The sequence below is a fragment of the Lepisma saccharinum genome, chromosome 27 (assembly GCF_977018435.1).
Source record: "Lepisma saccharinum chromosome 27, izLepSacc3.1, whole genome shotgun sequence".
In the NCBI taxonomy this organism is placed as follows: domain Eukaryota; kingdom Metazoa; phylum Arthropoda; class Insecta; order Zygentoma; family Lepismatidae; genus Lepisma; species Lepisma saccharinum.
In genome coordinates this window covers 57,749,638-57,766,194 of record NC_139255.1, presented here as the reverse complement: position 1 = coordinate 57,766,194, position 16,557 = coordinate 57,749,638, and positions in this window count along the sequence as shown.

Genomic DNA, 16,557 nt, shown 5'->3' with positions numbered 1-16,557 from the left:
GTCTTTTAGCATTCTTCTAATAATAAACCTAAATGCTCTCGTAGTTAGGTTAGGTTCCGTGAGCATTAAAATAATATCGCTAAATGCTTTCTAAAGAAAAAGGTTCTAAATTACATGTACATTCATTCCCACTAATCATAAACTTGCATTTTTCTCGTCTTCATCTGTTCTTAAGATTTGTAACATCCTTTTAGCAGACGAATTACGTGGCAGGAGCAAATTTGGCGCTTATTCTTACTACTGACACGTGCGTGGCAGCAGACTCGGCCAACGTTTAAATACACTTTATGCTCAGATAGGCTCATGGGGGACTAGATTTACAGTTTAAAGTTAAATACGACCACTGTCAAATGTGCCACCACCGGGGATCCTATGTAGACGAAAAATGTATTCTCTCACGCAAGGGCGCCAACTTTCCAAAATTTCTGTGGGTGCATGCATATCAATGGCGGTTAGATCTGTAATTATTAAGTATTGTATTCTTTAAACAACTTACATGCACAATGATTGCAAGAGGCAATGATATTATCAACACGTTACTAAAAGAAAATGCCACATTCATACAAATTAAAATGAAAAAATCTTCATAAATGCAAATAATTTTAATTGTATTGCAGAAAGAACTATGCAAGGATTTTGTTGTGAACAGAAACAACAAAATGACTAACTTTATGTACCAAATAATAATAATAATCATCATCATGACATGTTAACTTTCAATATAAAACACATTCCTTCTTACGTCATTTGCACTTATGAATTTGTTTGCAATTTTGGTAATGTCAATATTTTTAGTCATTTCTTTATGAACATGCAAAATTGCCAAATCATTCAATCTTTTTTGGGTCATTGTTGACCGCAAAAACGTTTTCAATCGTCTAAGTTCAGAAAATGACCGCTCAGAGGTACAAGAAGTAACAGGTATAGTTAAAATCACCCGTACAAACTTCACAATTTCTGTGAGCATTTCACGCATGAGGTCACTGTTTTCTCTACTTAAAATATTTGTAATGTCTGACAAGTTGGCCACTTTTTCTTTCTTCGTTCTTCACACATCTAGAAACATGTCCCTGTGCAATGTTAGCTTGTATTTATCAAAGTTGTCCCATAGAACTGCAGAATTCAATCAGCACCAATTTGACCTATAGCAAAAGCTTCAAGTTGTGAAACAAGTTCCAAAACCCTTGGTTGAAATCTATGATTTAGCGAATCCAAAGCCACATCAATTATTTTTAAAAAAATATTTGTCTGTTGCCTTTGCACATTTGAAACATTTATGTTTTAGAGGTTAGAAATATTAACTTCCATCTCAATGTTTTAATTGCTTATTATTTTATTTTGTTTTTATCAAACTAAAAATCTTGTGGGTGCGCCGCACCCACAAGATTATTTATGTGGGTGCTCGAGCCCCGGAGCACCCACGTAGTCGGCGCGCATGCTCTCACGTATTTAACACTTGTAATATAATTAAGCCTTGTTTCCATATTTAAAAACATTATGTTGCTGACCAAGGCAATTTATTATTAAGATAAAAACACTTAACAGGTAACGTTTCTACCTTGTATCAGGGTCTTCCTCAGACGAAGAACTAAACTAAAAAAATCTGTAACACTTGTACAATTTCTCTCCATCTACGCCCTTTTGGAGAAACAAAAACAGCTGGCGAAGGTTGTATTTTTGTTTTCTGCCCCATTTCACTCGTACCTCGGTGAAGAGGCAGCACATCAACTCGTTACCAGCTGTGATAGCCAGGAAGCAGCAAGACTTGTTCCCCGCATCGTAACGGTCTGGTAGGGAGCTACATACGAACAAGGCATTCACGATGCTTCGTAATATTCAAATGGCCTTTTTTAGACATTGAAACACGGAAACACAAAGATGTTCAATAAGAAAGATACCGTTTTGAGATGTAACAATTAAACAGCGAATGTAACATAATACGACATACGTACAAATCCTCTACCACATTTTACATAGCCTACACTGAGAGTGTAAAAAGCATTCATCCAAGTCGAAGTTTCAATTTTAAACAGTTTTCCTTTCATAGCTTTCGGCCACAATGTTAAACCGCACTTTAAAATATGATAGAAAGCAATGTCACTGTTCAACTGCATAAAATACTTATTTACATTGTCAATTCTGCTCGCCACCTAAGTTCTCGGTTCGAGTCCTGACCTGGCATGGGTGATTTTTTTGTGAATGTCCCTTCATCAATTTCATATAATCCTCACTCAACCTAATCGTCGTGATTAGCCAAAATGTCAGAAAAGCGACTATAAAATTAAAGTTCAAGTCTTGATTATCGTACAAAATAATTCCTTCTTCAAATATATAGTGAAAAAAACATAACGAGAGCTATAGTTAGAAGTCGATGCCCTTGATACCAACAATTTTATATATGTACCTTTGAAATGAAATATTAATAAATTGCGGCAATTGGGTTTCCAAAACTGGGAGGGGGAGGAACAAGGACAGTTTACTTTTCTTGGCTGACAAGGCTTAGCATAAAGAGGCCACAGTGCAGACAAAAAGTGGGTGAGGTAGGCAACTTATCCCAACGCCCCTCTAATCGCCACAACTGACAAAGAATAATAGGTTTATTATGCCTATAGTTGATAAATATAAATACTTCTTTTTAAAAATTGTTGCGCACACTAAAATTACAAATTTCAGACCCTTTCGCGGCCTGTTATAATCGATGCCAGGGCCAGGCGGTTGGGAAACACTGCTTTAGTTTGTAGTGGTTTAGACGAGTTTATTAGGCTATTTCGATGTTAAGAAATGCAGCAAATTTGGAAGAGTTTACACTCGGGGTCATACGCAAAAAATTCTCGTCAAGTGACCCAAGTAGCATTATCTCTTCCCACAAGGGCAGTCTAAATAACAAATACTTGAACTAGAAAAAATGGGGGAATTGCGGAACGAATACGGCATATTTAAGGAATTCATGACAAATCTTTCACTTCACATCGAAAAGCTGTACAGTGGTGGAAAGCGGGGGAGGGGGTGCATTCACTTCGTTTTACGCAATACAAGTCAAAATGTAATGCCGGTACGAAAGGCACACTGATCATAATACACATAACCACGTTACGTTTCACTTCAAAAACTTCAAAAGTTTTCTAGCATGGAGGTCACAAAAATAATACTTTGGTGTCGTAAACATATTGTGACGGAACTATTCAACTTTCTACACTACGCGTCTACTTGCACTTACCTGTCTGTTGGCGGGCGCACGGCAGCATTTACATTACACTTTCCGGAACATCTGGGTATATTTTCTTCAATGTGACAAAGGACACAACACGTAGTAAATCCCAAGCACCACTAAAAAGAACGGAACAAGCAATACCGATCTAAAACTTTAGCACGGACATTTCATACGACACGATTTACACGCGCGAACACCACCAATCAAGCTTTTTTTTTAATCTGCCGCCCAATAATCGAGTGGCGCTGGCATCGAGACCAACAGATGATGCAGCGCGACTGTAAATAATATTATATTTTTCTTCTTCTTCTTATACAAAGGTGGTTTCTCATTTGAACTATACATAATTTTAACAATGACTTCAAAGCTTATTATGATGTAGGGAACAATATTAGAAGGGTATTATTGAGTGCATTGTTGAAGTTTCTGTTGCAACATTTTTGACTTTATTTGTTGTTACTGTGAGCACATTGTTGCCAGTGTTGCCAACAGCACGAGAGAAAAACGGGCTAAATCGCACCCAAAATGGAGCTAAAATTCACATCCAAGGGGCTAGATTTACAAAGGTGCGGCTGAGCACTAATAAAAAAACCTGGTTCTTAATTCTTGGGTGTTTTGGTGCAAAATTTCTGAAACTCAAGAACCACAAGTAATCAACTGTCAAGATGAGGGGCATACGCTCACCCAAATTAAATTTTCTTAAGTTAAATAATTTATTTCCCCCTTAAATTGTGGTGCAGTAGATTACACAAAAGCATTACACATTTTCGGCATATTTCTCCTTCATATATATGCACACGTACACTCACACACACACACACACGGCCGCACGCACGAACTAGTCTCTGGGTGAGCATCACTGTTACGAATGATTCGTCGATTCCGCCCCTCACTTCTGTGAACTTTCAAGGACCAGATGCAATGCAAATATCAAAACCAGAAACAAGAGGATAAAGTGACAATGTGCACTTGCTACCTGCTTCCCAGGAGGGGTCGCAGGACGAGCTTGCAGGTGCAGAGGAGGGTCGGTTAAGTTAATTTTTCTTTGCAGTTTACTGAAATACCAAAAAACATTTCATTACTGAAAGGGCTAGATTTGTAGCAAGATTTCTCTCTGTAGGGCTAAAAAGCCCCTTGGGACTTTTGCTGAATTTTGGGGCTGAGTACGTACTCAAAAGGGCCAGTTCTGGCCCCAAAAGGGCCAACTTGGCAACACTGATTGTTGCTTGATAAATACCAGTGATTGTTGTTGCGAAACATTTGATATCTGTGAATTGAGAAGGTACAGGACTACAGCTGTATTCTGAACACTTGTCAGTGGGATTTAAAAATTGAAAGTGGAAGGAGAGATTTCCTTTTAGTTTTTTGTGTGTCTGTGTTTTTTGAACTCTTCTCGTTTATTATACAAATATAAACTAATGCTAGTGTGTTAGCTAGTGTGTATTTTCATCACCTGCAACTGTGTTTCCGGGAATAATATTGGCAAGAAGCAAAAAGGGATCTGAATTGAGTCCAGGGACCAGATCAGCATATTGCATCAAGAGGGTAAGTCAAAATCCGAAATTGCAGCCCAATTCAAGATAGCTCCAAGTGCTGTCACAAAAACACTGAATAGAATTCAAGAAATCGGTTCATTCAAGTCTCGCACACGAAATAGCAGGCCACGAGTTACGTCTGATCGAACAGACACAGCAATCATTAGATTATGCAAACAATCTCCCCAAACTACTTCTGCTAAAATAAGATTAAACCTTCCAGAAGACATTAACAAACCGAGTTGCCGAACCATTAGACGTACACTGTTTGATGCAGGTCTGAAATCCTACACTCCAGCATAGAAGCAGAAACTATCACAAAAAATATCACTGATCGTATAAAAATTTGTTGTCGTTACATGGCTTGGAAAGCAGAGGACTGGGAATCAGTGATGTTTTCTGATGAATCAACATTTACTCAGTTTTTCCATTATAATAAATATGTAAGACGCTCCAAAAACAAAAGGTATGACCAACGTTATGTCGTCCTTACTGTGAAGCAAGCAGAAAAAGTGATGGTCTGGGATTGTATTTCCGCAAAAGGACGTGGATCACTGTGGATAATGCCAAGGAACACTACCATAAATGGAGAGGTGTATCTACAGATCCTTCAACAGAAGCTTCCAGCTGTTATGGACATTAACAACAAGATGGAGCTACTTGCCACGGTACTAAGAAAGTGAAATCCTGGCTAACCTCGCGCGACTACCATGACCAGGCAGTTCACCAGATCTAAACATCATAGAAAATGCATGGTCGATCATGAAGATGAAGGTCTCGGAGAAGTGCCCAACGTCATACAATGAAATGGTACAAAAAATTAAGAAAGTATGGGTCACTGAAATTACGCCAGATTACTGTCAACGCTTGGCGCACTCGATGCCCAAACGGATATTGGAAGTGTTAAAAAAACAAAGGACATGCTACAAAATACTAGAGTATGGAAATTATGATAATTTGTATCTATATTTGTTCAAGTAATCTTATAGTATACATTTTAAAAATAAAATGTAAAATTTCATCACTTGTATTAAGTGTGAGATAATTAAAAAGTATGAATAATTGAAAATTTTGAAGATTTTCCAGACTTTTGGCCACCACTGTATATTGTCATGAAATACGTATAAGTAAATTATTAAATAACTAATTAATATCATTAATTAATTTATTTATTTATACATATGTATAAACATATATAAACAAATTAATTTTACTACATTTATAAACTAGCAAAGATAGGTGAAATGGTTTTAATAAGTGTTAGATATTATTTAATAATTGCTTCTTTTTAAAAATGATAATTAAATTTTCATGCTTTATTGTATTATGTTTTTATAATGGTGTAAATCTATTAATAGTCTCTCGAAAGGAAATATTTCCTTATCAGAGTTGTAGCTAGAGATTTCAGCGCCCAGGACGGGAATGACTTTCCCACCCCCTGCACCGAATATGCACTCCCCCTTCCTAGATATAGCTGACATACTTAGACGTTGTAGAAATTTTATGTACCTACTCTTTTCCGTTGAATTCTATGAAATGAAAACTTCGCATTCAAGACATGTGGCTAATAAAAGGACAGTCGGTTGTGCATCGCACACCATCTTCATTGAAGCAGTGTATTATTATTCACATCTGCAAAATCAATTGCAAATTAAAAATAACTAGGTGGAGGGACAAAAAATGAGAAACTTTAAGAAGACATTAGTTTTCTATTAAATTAACATGTAAATGTTATGATTTATTCCCGACGAAAGGAGGTGAGAAATGGAGGAGAAATGACAGGTCGGTCTAATTTCTGTTCCAAGGGCCTAGGGTAACAATGACAACAACCACCTTATAATATTATATATTATATTAAAATCTTATCTACGACTGTAGAAGTACGTTTTTACCCCATGCTGTTACGAGAGAGAGAGAGAGAGAGAACAAGATATATATGTATAACATTCACACACAGACTGACATCATTCTTTGTTATTCCTCCTTTGTATGTGTTTACGATGTTATTCTTAGTAAAGTATGTTTGAAGTCCAAACTAATTGCTTATCTTCTTTGAAATAGCACAAACTCTTACCCATCGGAAAATTTTAATGGGGGGGAAATTTTTAATAGAACAAAATCGTTGGTGGGAAGGTGGGAGATTCCCCTTCCACCATGGGAATTCGTATCCTGAATGTGACCACCAACGCTATGGAATTATCCTTATAATGAAGAACATGTCTGAAGGTGAATTAACAGCAAAAAGAGGACATTTTCTCATCAAGACTGCAGTTCGAAAAAGTCAAAACAGGGAGTAAATATGGTGAACTGTCCCGACCAATTTAGAACATTTAGTAGCTTCCCATAAATGGTTATAAATATAGTAGACTGCAGACTTCTGGAGTCTGCCTCTCTCCAGAGACAAACCATTCATTTATAGAAGAAGAAAATCTAAATTCTTGCAAAATCTTAAAAATTATCCATGTTATTTTTGTAGCTTTGCATCAAAATATTTCATAGCTCGAGGGGGGGGGGGGCATGGCCCCCCTCTGGGTACGGGCCTGGCGGGCGAGGTTCAGCCGTAGGCTGCTCTACCACCAATAAATTAACTGCTGGAAAATGATGAATATTCCTTTTTCGAAAGGGAGACAGCCATAACCCACGGACTCTATCCCTGCCGAATTTATACCAATCAAAAATCGAATAATACGAAAAGATAACTTGACAAATATTCGTTTAGCACCTTTACTTGGCATGGTCCGTCACGGCACAGTTGTAAGAAAAGTAGCGTCTGATGCAGTCATGTTTCCGTTGTATTCTGGGATAAAAAAAATCGCTGACTGAGCGCGTTAAGTGGGCGACTTTTATCTCGCCAACGAAGTTCTCGGGTTCGATTCCCGACCTGTGCAACTGCCTCCCTGGGAGCCTACTTTGCCCCCCCCCCCCTGTGAAAAATACAGAACACATTTCTACTTGGAATTCTCACTAATCTTTACAATTATATCCTGTATTACTCTAGCAACATAACAAAGACATTTATTGATTTTGTGATTTATGAAGGTGTGTGGGATTCCATATAATGTCATATCAGGATTGGGGGGAAAATCCCTTCCAGATTCAGACTTCGTTAAATGATTTTGCAATTTTCAGTATCTAGAACAATTGTGACATTTTAAGTATCTTGTATTAAAGGTGCCTAATGTATTTGGATGTTTTTCTTGGATGTGTTGCTATGAAGTTTGAACTACATAATTTTTTGTTTCCCCAAGTCTACCTCTTGGTAATAGCGATTCATGTGATAGAGAGAGGGAGTGGATATTTGATTTTTGTTACTTAGCGTTGCTTTTCTGCCACAACTAGCTAATCCTGACAATGAATGATGACGTGAAATTTATGAAGAGGCACTCACAAACAGTGCTGCAACCACAGGGGGGGCAGGGGCATTGTCCCCCCCTCAATGTTGGATGGAAGTCCAATCTGGGGGGGGGGGGGGCAAACATTGAAGTAAAGAAACATGACTAGCAGAATCTAAGAATAGTAGGACAAATGGATACTCAAGATGGAATTAGTTTCCAAGTGTTTCTTGCATTTTTCTTCCAGATGGCTAAGGGCACTTGCAGAGGGCACAGAGGGGCAATTGTCCGCTCGATTTCAAATTTTATACAAATAAAAGTACATTTCGTAATTTTTTTTTGCTCGCTTCGCTCGCATGCGCAAATAAGATAAGCAACATAGGCGTGGGTTATAATATCCATTTTATAAAGGAAAAGTTAAGTCTTAACCCTGACTGTTTCCATGATATCGTTTCCATAGCATCTTATATATTGCTCTCAGAATTTTAAACGGCAGTAAAAATAAATTACATTTGCAACTGCGAAGCTATCAATGGGATTGCATACATTAAGGACAGAAGATGTCATATTTCGATTGCTTGTAACATCGAAAGAAGAATTAGACGAGCAAATAGTGACTGAGAAAAGTTGCTTGCCTTGATGTCCTGTACATGCTGTGCAAGTTGTCGGTGCTATCAGGCGGCACCCTATGAATATAGGTTCCAGAAAATGACAATACATTGTGCCTGTAGCAGACGTTGTCTATTAAAGTACCTCATGCACAACCTAATTTTTTGACAAATAATTATGTCAACTCTTCTGCTATGGAGTGGACTCTCCTAATTTTATTCATATACAGGTATTGGACAAAATAATGGAAACACGAGTCAGAAGTGGGACATATTTTCAATGTGTATGGTAATACTGAGCACGGCGAAAATCAGCCTTCTCTTGTTTGTTGCAGGTAGTATGGACTGTGCACTGACAGTAGAGTGAGGCAGTGTGGTAGTGCACGTTGTTCAAGTGTAGTGAGTGACCAGTATAGCCGACCTGACGGAGTTTGAAAGAGGTCGAATTGTTGGTGCCCGTTTCACTGGAGCATCTGTGAGCAAAACAGCAAAGTTATGCAGTGTAACACGAGGCACAGTCTCGAAAGTCATGACCGCATACACAGTGCATGGTGAAACAGGGTCTGCTAAACACAATAGTGGTTGAAAGACGAAGCTGCAGGAAAGGGACCGCCGGGCCTTGAAGCGTATTGTGACGTTGCAGAAGAAAACAATGGCCTCCAAAGTGACTACAGAACTTAATCAGCACCTAAACACCCCGTGTCATGCAAAACAGTGAGGCGGGAACTGCATCAAATGAGTATCCATGGGCGTGTTGTTATTGCCAAGTCCCTAATAACCAAGACGAGTGCTCGAAGGTGACGTGCATGATGCAATGACCACAAAACTTGGACGTTGTAGGACTGGAAACATGTCATTTGGTCAGACTAGTCTACCTTTACCCTCTTCCCCACTACTGGACGCGTGTTTGTATGGCGAACACCCTCAGCAGCATACGATGTGGATTGTCACCGCCCGACTGTCAAACATGGTGGTGGCTCTATTATGGTCTGGGGCATTATATCATGGTATTCGGCAGCCCCCTTGTCACATTACACAGTCGGGTCTCATAAGCAGTGTATAGAGAACTCTTGGATAACCAGATCCACCTAATGGTGCAAACCTTATTTCCAAACCGGAATGCCATCTTCCAGGATGATAATGCCCCCATTCATACTGCTGGCACTGTTCAACAGTGGTTTCCATAGCATGCTGATGATGTAAAACATCTTCCCTGGCCAACCCAGTCCCCAGACGTTATTATCATCGAGCCTCTGTGGGCTGTTTTGGAATCCATGGTTCGGCGTCGATTTCCACCTCCTTCGTCTCTACCTGAGCTGGAGGCTGTGCTGCATGAAGAATGGCTTCAAATTCCACTCACCACCATTCAGGACTTGTATCGGTCTATTCCGTCCCGAATCCAAGTTGTATTGCATGCTAAAGGTGGCCCAACACCGTATTAATACATGATGTTCCGACTTCCACAGGTGTTTCCATTATTCTGTCCAATACCTGTATCTTAAGCCATTCTGTGACTGGCAGAAATCAGTATCAGCATAAAAAACCCTGATATTTTGGGTTTGTACGCTTCTGCTCAAAAAGTGGTGGCAATAAGCGGCCCAGAGACCTTGTGCCGCGAAAATAGGGTAAGGCGAAGGAGGCCCTTATATCGTTCGGTTTCGTACCTTAGTCATTAAGGAAGGTATTTTTCATAATGTAAAGAGGATACAACATTTCCCTCTATAAAACTTGATATGAAATATTAATGATGACACTGTAATCCAAGATGTCATCAATCAAGGGATTTCTATTTGTTTTTCGGGTGTCAAACACATGTATTTCAACAACACAATATTTTGCAAAATGATTAACGTAATCAGTAGGAAAACATTGTCTGTATTGATGCAAGAGTCTTTCATTTGAAGCAAATAGAATTCGTGGTGGAGTAAGGGACCCATGTTTTAATAAGTAGGCCTACAAAATAGTATTACAAATTTTTACACAATTCATCAAAGTGTAGGTAATATGTAACCATTATTATTTAATTTATTTAATTTTTCTTGCATAACACAACACAATGGTTGGATTCTCGTTAGATTCCTTTGTGCGTAAAAATCTTGCATACTGGAAACTATAGGGAATCATTATGAAGCATGATTTATAAAGGGCTCCCTTAATCAGTTCTGCAGAGAGGCTCAAAGCTGTTGGTACATGTTAATCGTCTATTAACATTATCGGCCTGTAAATATCAAGTAGATACAGTCCCTATTAGCCTATTTATGTTAAAATTTATTTTCTTTGGCAATCTGGAAAGGTCATTATCGAAATATTGCTTTTTGATGTTGCTCGAAGTTTTTTTGTTCGTTGGAGTTTTAAGATATAATTCCTTTTCTGTTACTTATCTCTTTGGGGGAGGGGCAAGTGGCTCTGTGTACCCTGCTATATCTGCCAATGCGACATAATATATTAAAAATTTGCCCCCTCTAGGATTGACTTTGCCCCCCCCCCCCTACAAAGAATTCCTGGCTACGGGCCTGCCTGTGCATGGGTTTTCTATGTGACTGTCCATAATTCCCATGTAATCATCACTTATCCTCATCGCCCCGAAAAATGGCAGGAAAGGCTCATATGGTTGAACACGGTGAAATCGAGACAGATCGCTAACTTCGGGAGATACCCCGCTCACTTCGAGCACTGCCTCCACAGAGTATCGAACCCAACACAAAACCTACGCATACAATTATATGAGATTCCGTGGTAATGATACCGACAAATGACTTATGTACCCCCAGATACGCGTTGATTGGAGGGTGGTGGGCCCCAGAGTCACTTTATGCTGGGATAAGGCCGGAAAAATTCTGACCTTAGATCATCCCGCCACAGGAATTAAACCAAGGTCTCCCGCATGGAAGTCGGACACCCTACGCCTATGCAAATATGGATTTTTGTATGGTATTAACTGAGGTGTATACTAAATGTGACCCCTCATTTTATTACTGCGGGATTTTTCCCAGGGAGAGACAAGCAAGGTAATCCCCCCTAACATTACAACTTTGACCTTTATACTGCCGAGCGTGTTTTCGAAATGGCCGCCTCCTTTGCGCGTGATTTTTAAATTTTACACTTATTTCAGAAAAACGTTATATCTCCGAGACTATTTGAGCAATCTACTTCGGGTAACTTTTGTTTTGCAGCTAGAACATCAGGGCATGCAATCGTGCAAGAATCAAAACGCCAAAGCCAATAAGAGGAGTTGAGTGGGCCGCGGCCCCCAACTTTCAATGAAAAAATTATAAAAATTGGGAGTTTTTTTCACATATTCTATAATGTAATGCACCCAGACACATGAAATGACTTTCATTCCGTTGAGAAAGGACCATTCTTTGAAAATAAGGCTAAAGTTTGCGCCCCCTTCCAAAAATAGCGGGGAAGAGGGGAGAAACTCCCCATTTTTATGATTTTTTCATTGAAGGTTGGGGCCGCGGCCCACCCAACCCCTCTTATTGGCTTTGGCGTTTTAATTCCTGCACGGTCGCATGCCCTGATGTTTTAGCGGAAAAACGAAAGTTACCCTAAGTAGATTGGTCAAATAGTCTACTGCCCGGTTCGCTCAACGCGCGTTAAATTTTAAGGAAGCGTTAAATCAAGTTAACGCTACATTAGCACATTGAGGCATTTCTCCAACCTTCGTTAAAGCTAACAGACCTCTAATGTCGTCGTTAAATCTAAAGGCACTCTTTTGCTTCATTAAAGTGCTTAACAGCGCGTTGTGTTGTGTCGAAAATAAGATGGCGAAATTGCGTATGACAGCTGTTGTGTTGAAATTTTATCCCAAACCGATTTGAACACATTATTTGCATACCATCGCAAAACATACACTAGTTCGATTTCTTTCTACAGCAAAAATAATTTTCCCATTTCGTATTTCATATTATAAATTCGTACTGCAAATCAGAAATCACATGTAATGTAAGTTAAATGAGAAATATTGTATCAATGTACTTTTTAAAGTTTTGTCAATAATGGCATCGTGATCATCGCACATTATTCAAATTTTATTAATTTTGCCTGTCGAGCCAAAAATATATGCTTATATTTAATTATACGAACTTGATGTTTTTAAAATGCATATTGAGCTTCCATCTTCAATGCACTGTATCCATAAACACAAAATATCGCATGACTTTTTAAAATAATGTAACCTCCTTTTACATATTTCAATTTGTATAAGGTGAAGTTATTCACCAAAATATTCGGTGTCGTCGTCCACGCCGTTTTCCAGTGGATCACATAGAAACTTGAGAAAGTCGTGGTTTCTTGTGTTTATGCTTATGTCTGCTTATAACTACCATTCCAATTTTATGTTGTTTTTTAAACTGAAAAATGTAAGAAAACGTAAGAGATAAAATTAAAATGAAGCAACTGTCCTAGAAATAGGCAATACACGTCCTGTACTCTCGTTTAATGTAAAATAAATTTGTGACATTACACAATGTAGCCTGCAATCTTTCAAAGTAGTAGGGAATTGTTCTTTCGAACTTTTCAAATTATTATCCACCTACTCCAATTAACATAATGGAAGGAAATGATTTTGCAGTGACGAGAATGCTCGACACAAATTTTCATCATTTTATATTCTGAATCACAAGCGGCTAGGAACAGCTGTAGCAAACTGGAGATGCTAAAAGCACCAAACATGACCTGCCTAACCTAACCAAGTACAGAAATAAAGAAAACCTGCCTAACCTATTTACTTATTTAGCTCGTAGCTGTACGTATGTACTGTAGAATAAAACATGTTGTTTAATATAACGTGAGTCTTAATATAATCATAAAATCAAAACAATTATTATGCAGTATATTGAAAATGGGCTGACATATAACGGTGCAAATGGAAATTAAATCGTATTCATAACAACTGAAAGAGCACTTAAAAATTGAAAAAAATAATCAACCGTTACATGTACAAGGTACATTTACGAATGACTACCATCTCATCACGTAATATAGCTTACATATGTTGTTTCATTAAAAAAAAAAAAAAAAAAAAAGCTTGAGATCCTAATCAGTTTCAGGTATATTGTTTCGTGCATGGACATTGTAACATTTTGATATTGTACAGTGACATAAAACACACTACCATCCATTCGGAAATTATTCCTTGTACATACGTACAAGTGGTAATGATATTGTCTGAGTGCACTTGTTATATATTTTACCAGTTACGATAAATTAAATGTAAAATACCATATTAATCAACCGTTCCATGTACAAGGTACATTTTCTGAATGACTGCAATTTCATCACATAATGAATAACCAAACATATTGTAAAGAACCGTACTACACATGTATGTTTCATTAAGGAAAAAGCTTCAGGTCTTAAGCAGTTTAAAGGTGTTGTCGTTTCGTGCATGGAAATGGTAAGAGTATACATATTTGTTTGAAAAACACACTACCATCCATTCGGAAATTTTTCCTTGTACATACGTACAAGTGGTAATGGTACTGTCTAACAGTGCACTTTTGTTTTTACCAGTTATGATAAATCAAATGTAAAATATCATATTAATCAACCGTTCCATGTACAAGGTACATTTTCTGAATGACTACAATTTCATCACATAATGAATAACCAAACAAAATGTAAAGTACAGTACTACACATGTATGTTTCATTAAGAAAAAAGCTTAATCCTAAGCTGTTTCTGGTAATGTAGTTTCGTTCATGGAAATTGTAAAAGTAAGCATATTTGTTTGTAAAACACACTACCACGCATTCGGAAATTATTCTTTGCACGGTACGTTCGTACAAGTGGTGAGGATACTGTCTAACAGTGTATTGTATTATATACATTTTTTCTTTGAAAAATATTTGTACGAAACAAAAACACAACCATTCAGAAACGTCCCTTGTACATAAGCATGAACGGTAATCATACTGGTAAACGTTTTACGTGCCTTCTTTTTTTGTCAGTGATTATTTGGAAACAGTAGATTTCTTGTTTGCAATGCCACATTCACATCAATGCCAATAGAAGTGACTTGCAATATTTACATATTATTTAATTGCCATGGCACAGTAAGTTAAGTTATGCATGGTGTACATTTTGTGAAATGTTCTCTTTTGTTGAGGAAAATTATTATAGCAAACACACATTCATTTCCACCTTTAGGCCTCTTTTGTCATGCCATTTTAATATAATTAAATTTATCAAACTTCAAACAGATTACCCTAACTTAGAACAGTAGATTTTATTTATATATTTATGATCTTGTATTGGCAGTCGGTAGGCACTCATTTAAATCTAACTTACGAAATTACAATGTAACTGTTTATCCTAATACATAACATTTTCGGTGTGCGGACGTAAATACCTAACTAACATTCATTTCTTAAACACATATTTATGTGTTACACATTACTTTATTTATTTTTGTTCCTGGGATTTCATACAAAAAAAGCCCAAATCCGCTTACGCACAGTCTACTGTCCACGGTGCAACCAATGAAAACGTTGCACTTCTCGTATCAAAGTATGAGAATAGCAAGGCATCAAAGCAAAACGTCTCTAACATGTCGTTAGTTAACGGGCCTACAAAATCGCTTGAGCGAACATTAAAAGTTTAACAGGCTGCTAAGATTTTAGTGATGCGTTAACTATCAACTCGTTAAGAACGTTTTAAAGATGGTTGAGCGAACCGGGCATTCGAGTTATAACATTTTATGTCAAATAAGTGTACAAATTTAAAATTCGCATCAGCTTCCATACGTAACTTTTGAGTCGGGGGGGGGGGGGGGGTTTCTTCCACATGACATTTCAAAGTTTTATCTCAACATGTGTCAGCGTTTACAACCTCACATACAAGTATGAAGGCCCTAAAAGCACATGCATTCTTTAATTAGCACGATGGTCCATGAGTGTGCCATCGGGCGGCTCGGGCTATATTGTGGATGGAACACTCGTAGACCATTGGGAAAGTAAAGGTTAAAAAACGCTCCTTCAGTTTAAAGTTATCACATTCTTGCAACACCCTTATTATAATTAGCATAAGTTACTGTGAGTGAAATGAAATTATATGGCAAATATATAACAGGTAGACATTCATTTTCCAGGGAGGATATAACCCCTTTTTGCCTTCACGATATCACTGGTTTTGAACAGGGCCAAAGTCGAACTTACCTTACGTTGAGTCAATACTCATAAAAGTTTCTTATTGAAGTCTATTGTATACACAGAAAATAATATGTACGGTGTGTTTCCCCAAAACCAGTATACTTTCTCAATCATGATCAAATGTAGTTTTTCTTTTAAAAGTCAACGTTATGTACAGTAAAACTGAAATGAAATGTATGGTTTAAGATGATATGGACTACTGGAAAGCCATCATAACAGGGATCAATTCTAGGACATAATAGCGGCAACTGGGTCAACAATGCTCTTTCTCAATTTACAAATTCTCATGTAGAATAGAAGTTCTACTCAACCACCATCTTACTTTTAAGGAAGTTTCATCTTTTTTTTAGAGATTAGCAAAAACTCATGTGGTACTTGCAAGGTATTTATGGATTTGGATAATTAATAACTAACATCAAATATTGTTTCATAGTAAATTTCATTCTTAAATACAAGTATTACAATAACAAAAATCATATAAAACATATATTAGATATACATCTAAACTGTGTCTTCATAAGTTTAAGTACATTACAGTAGGTAGACGATAAATTCAGTAAAATATGATGACTAGAATGAAAGACAAACTACTTTTCCAGCAGTGATAAGTATGTAAAATTCGTAAGTATAAGAGTATTATGGAGGTTTTGAATAATAAAATTGTTCAAGAAATATACATTTTAGACATGCTTTTTAAATATTTGTATTCCTCCTTAA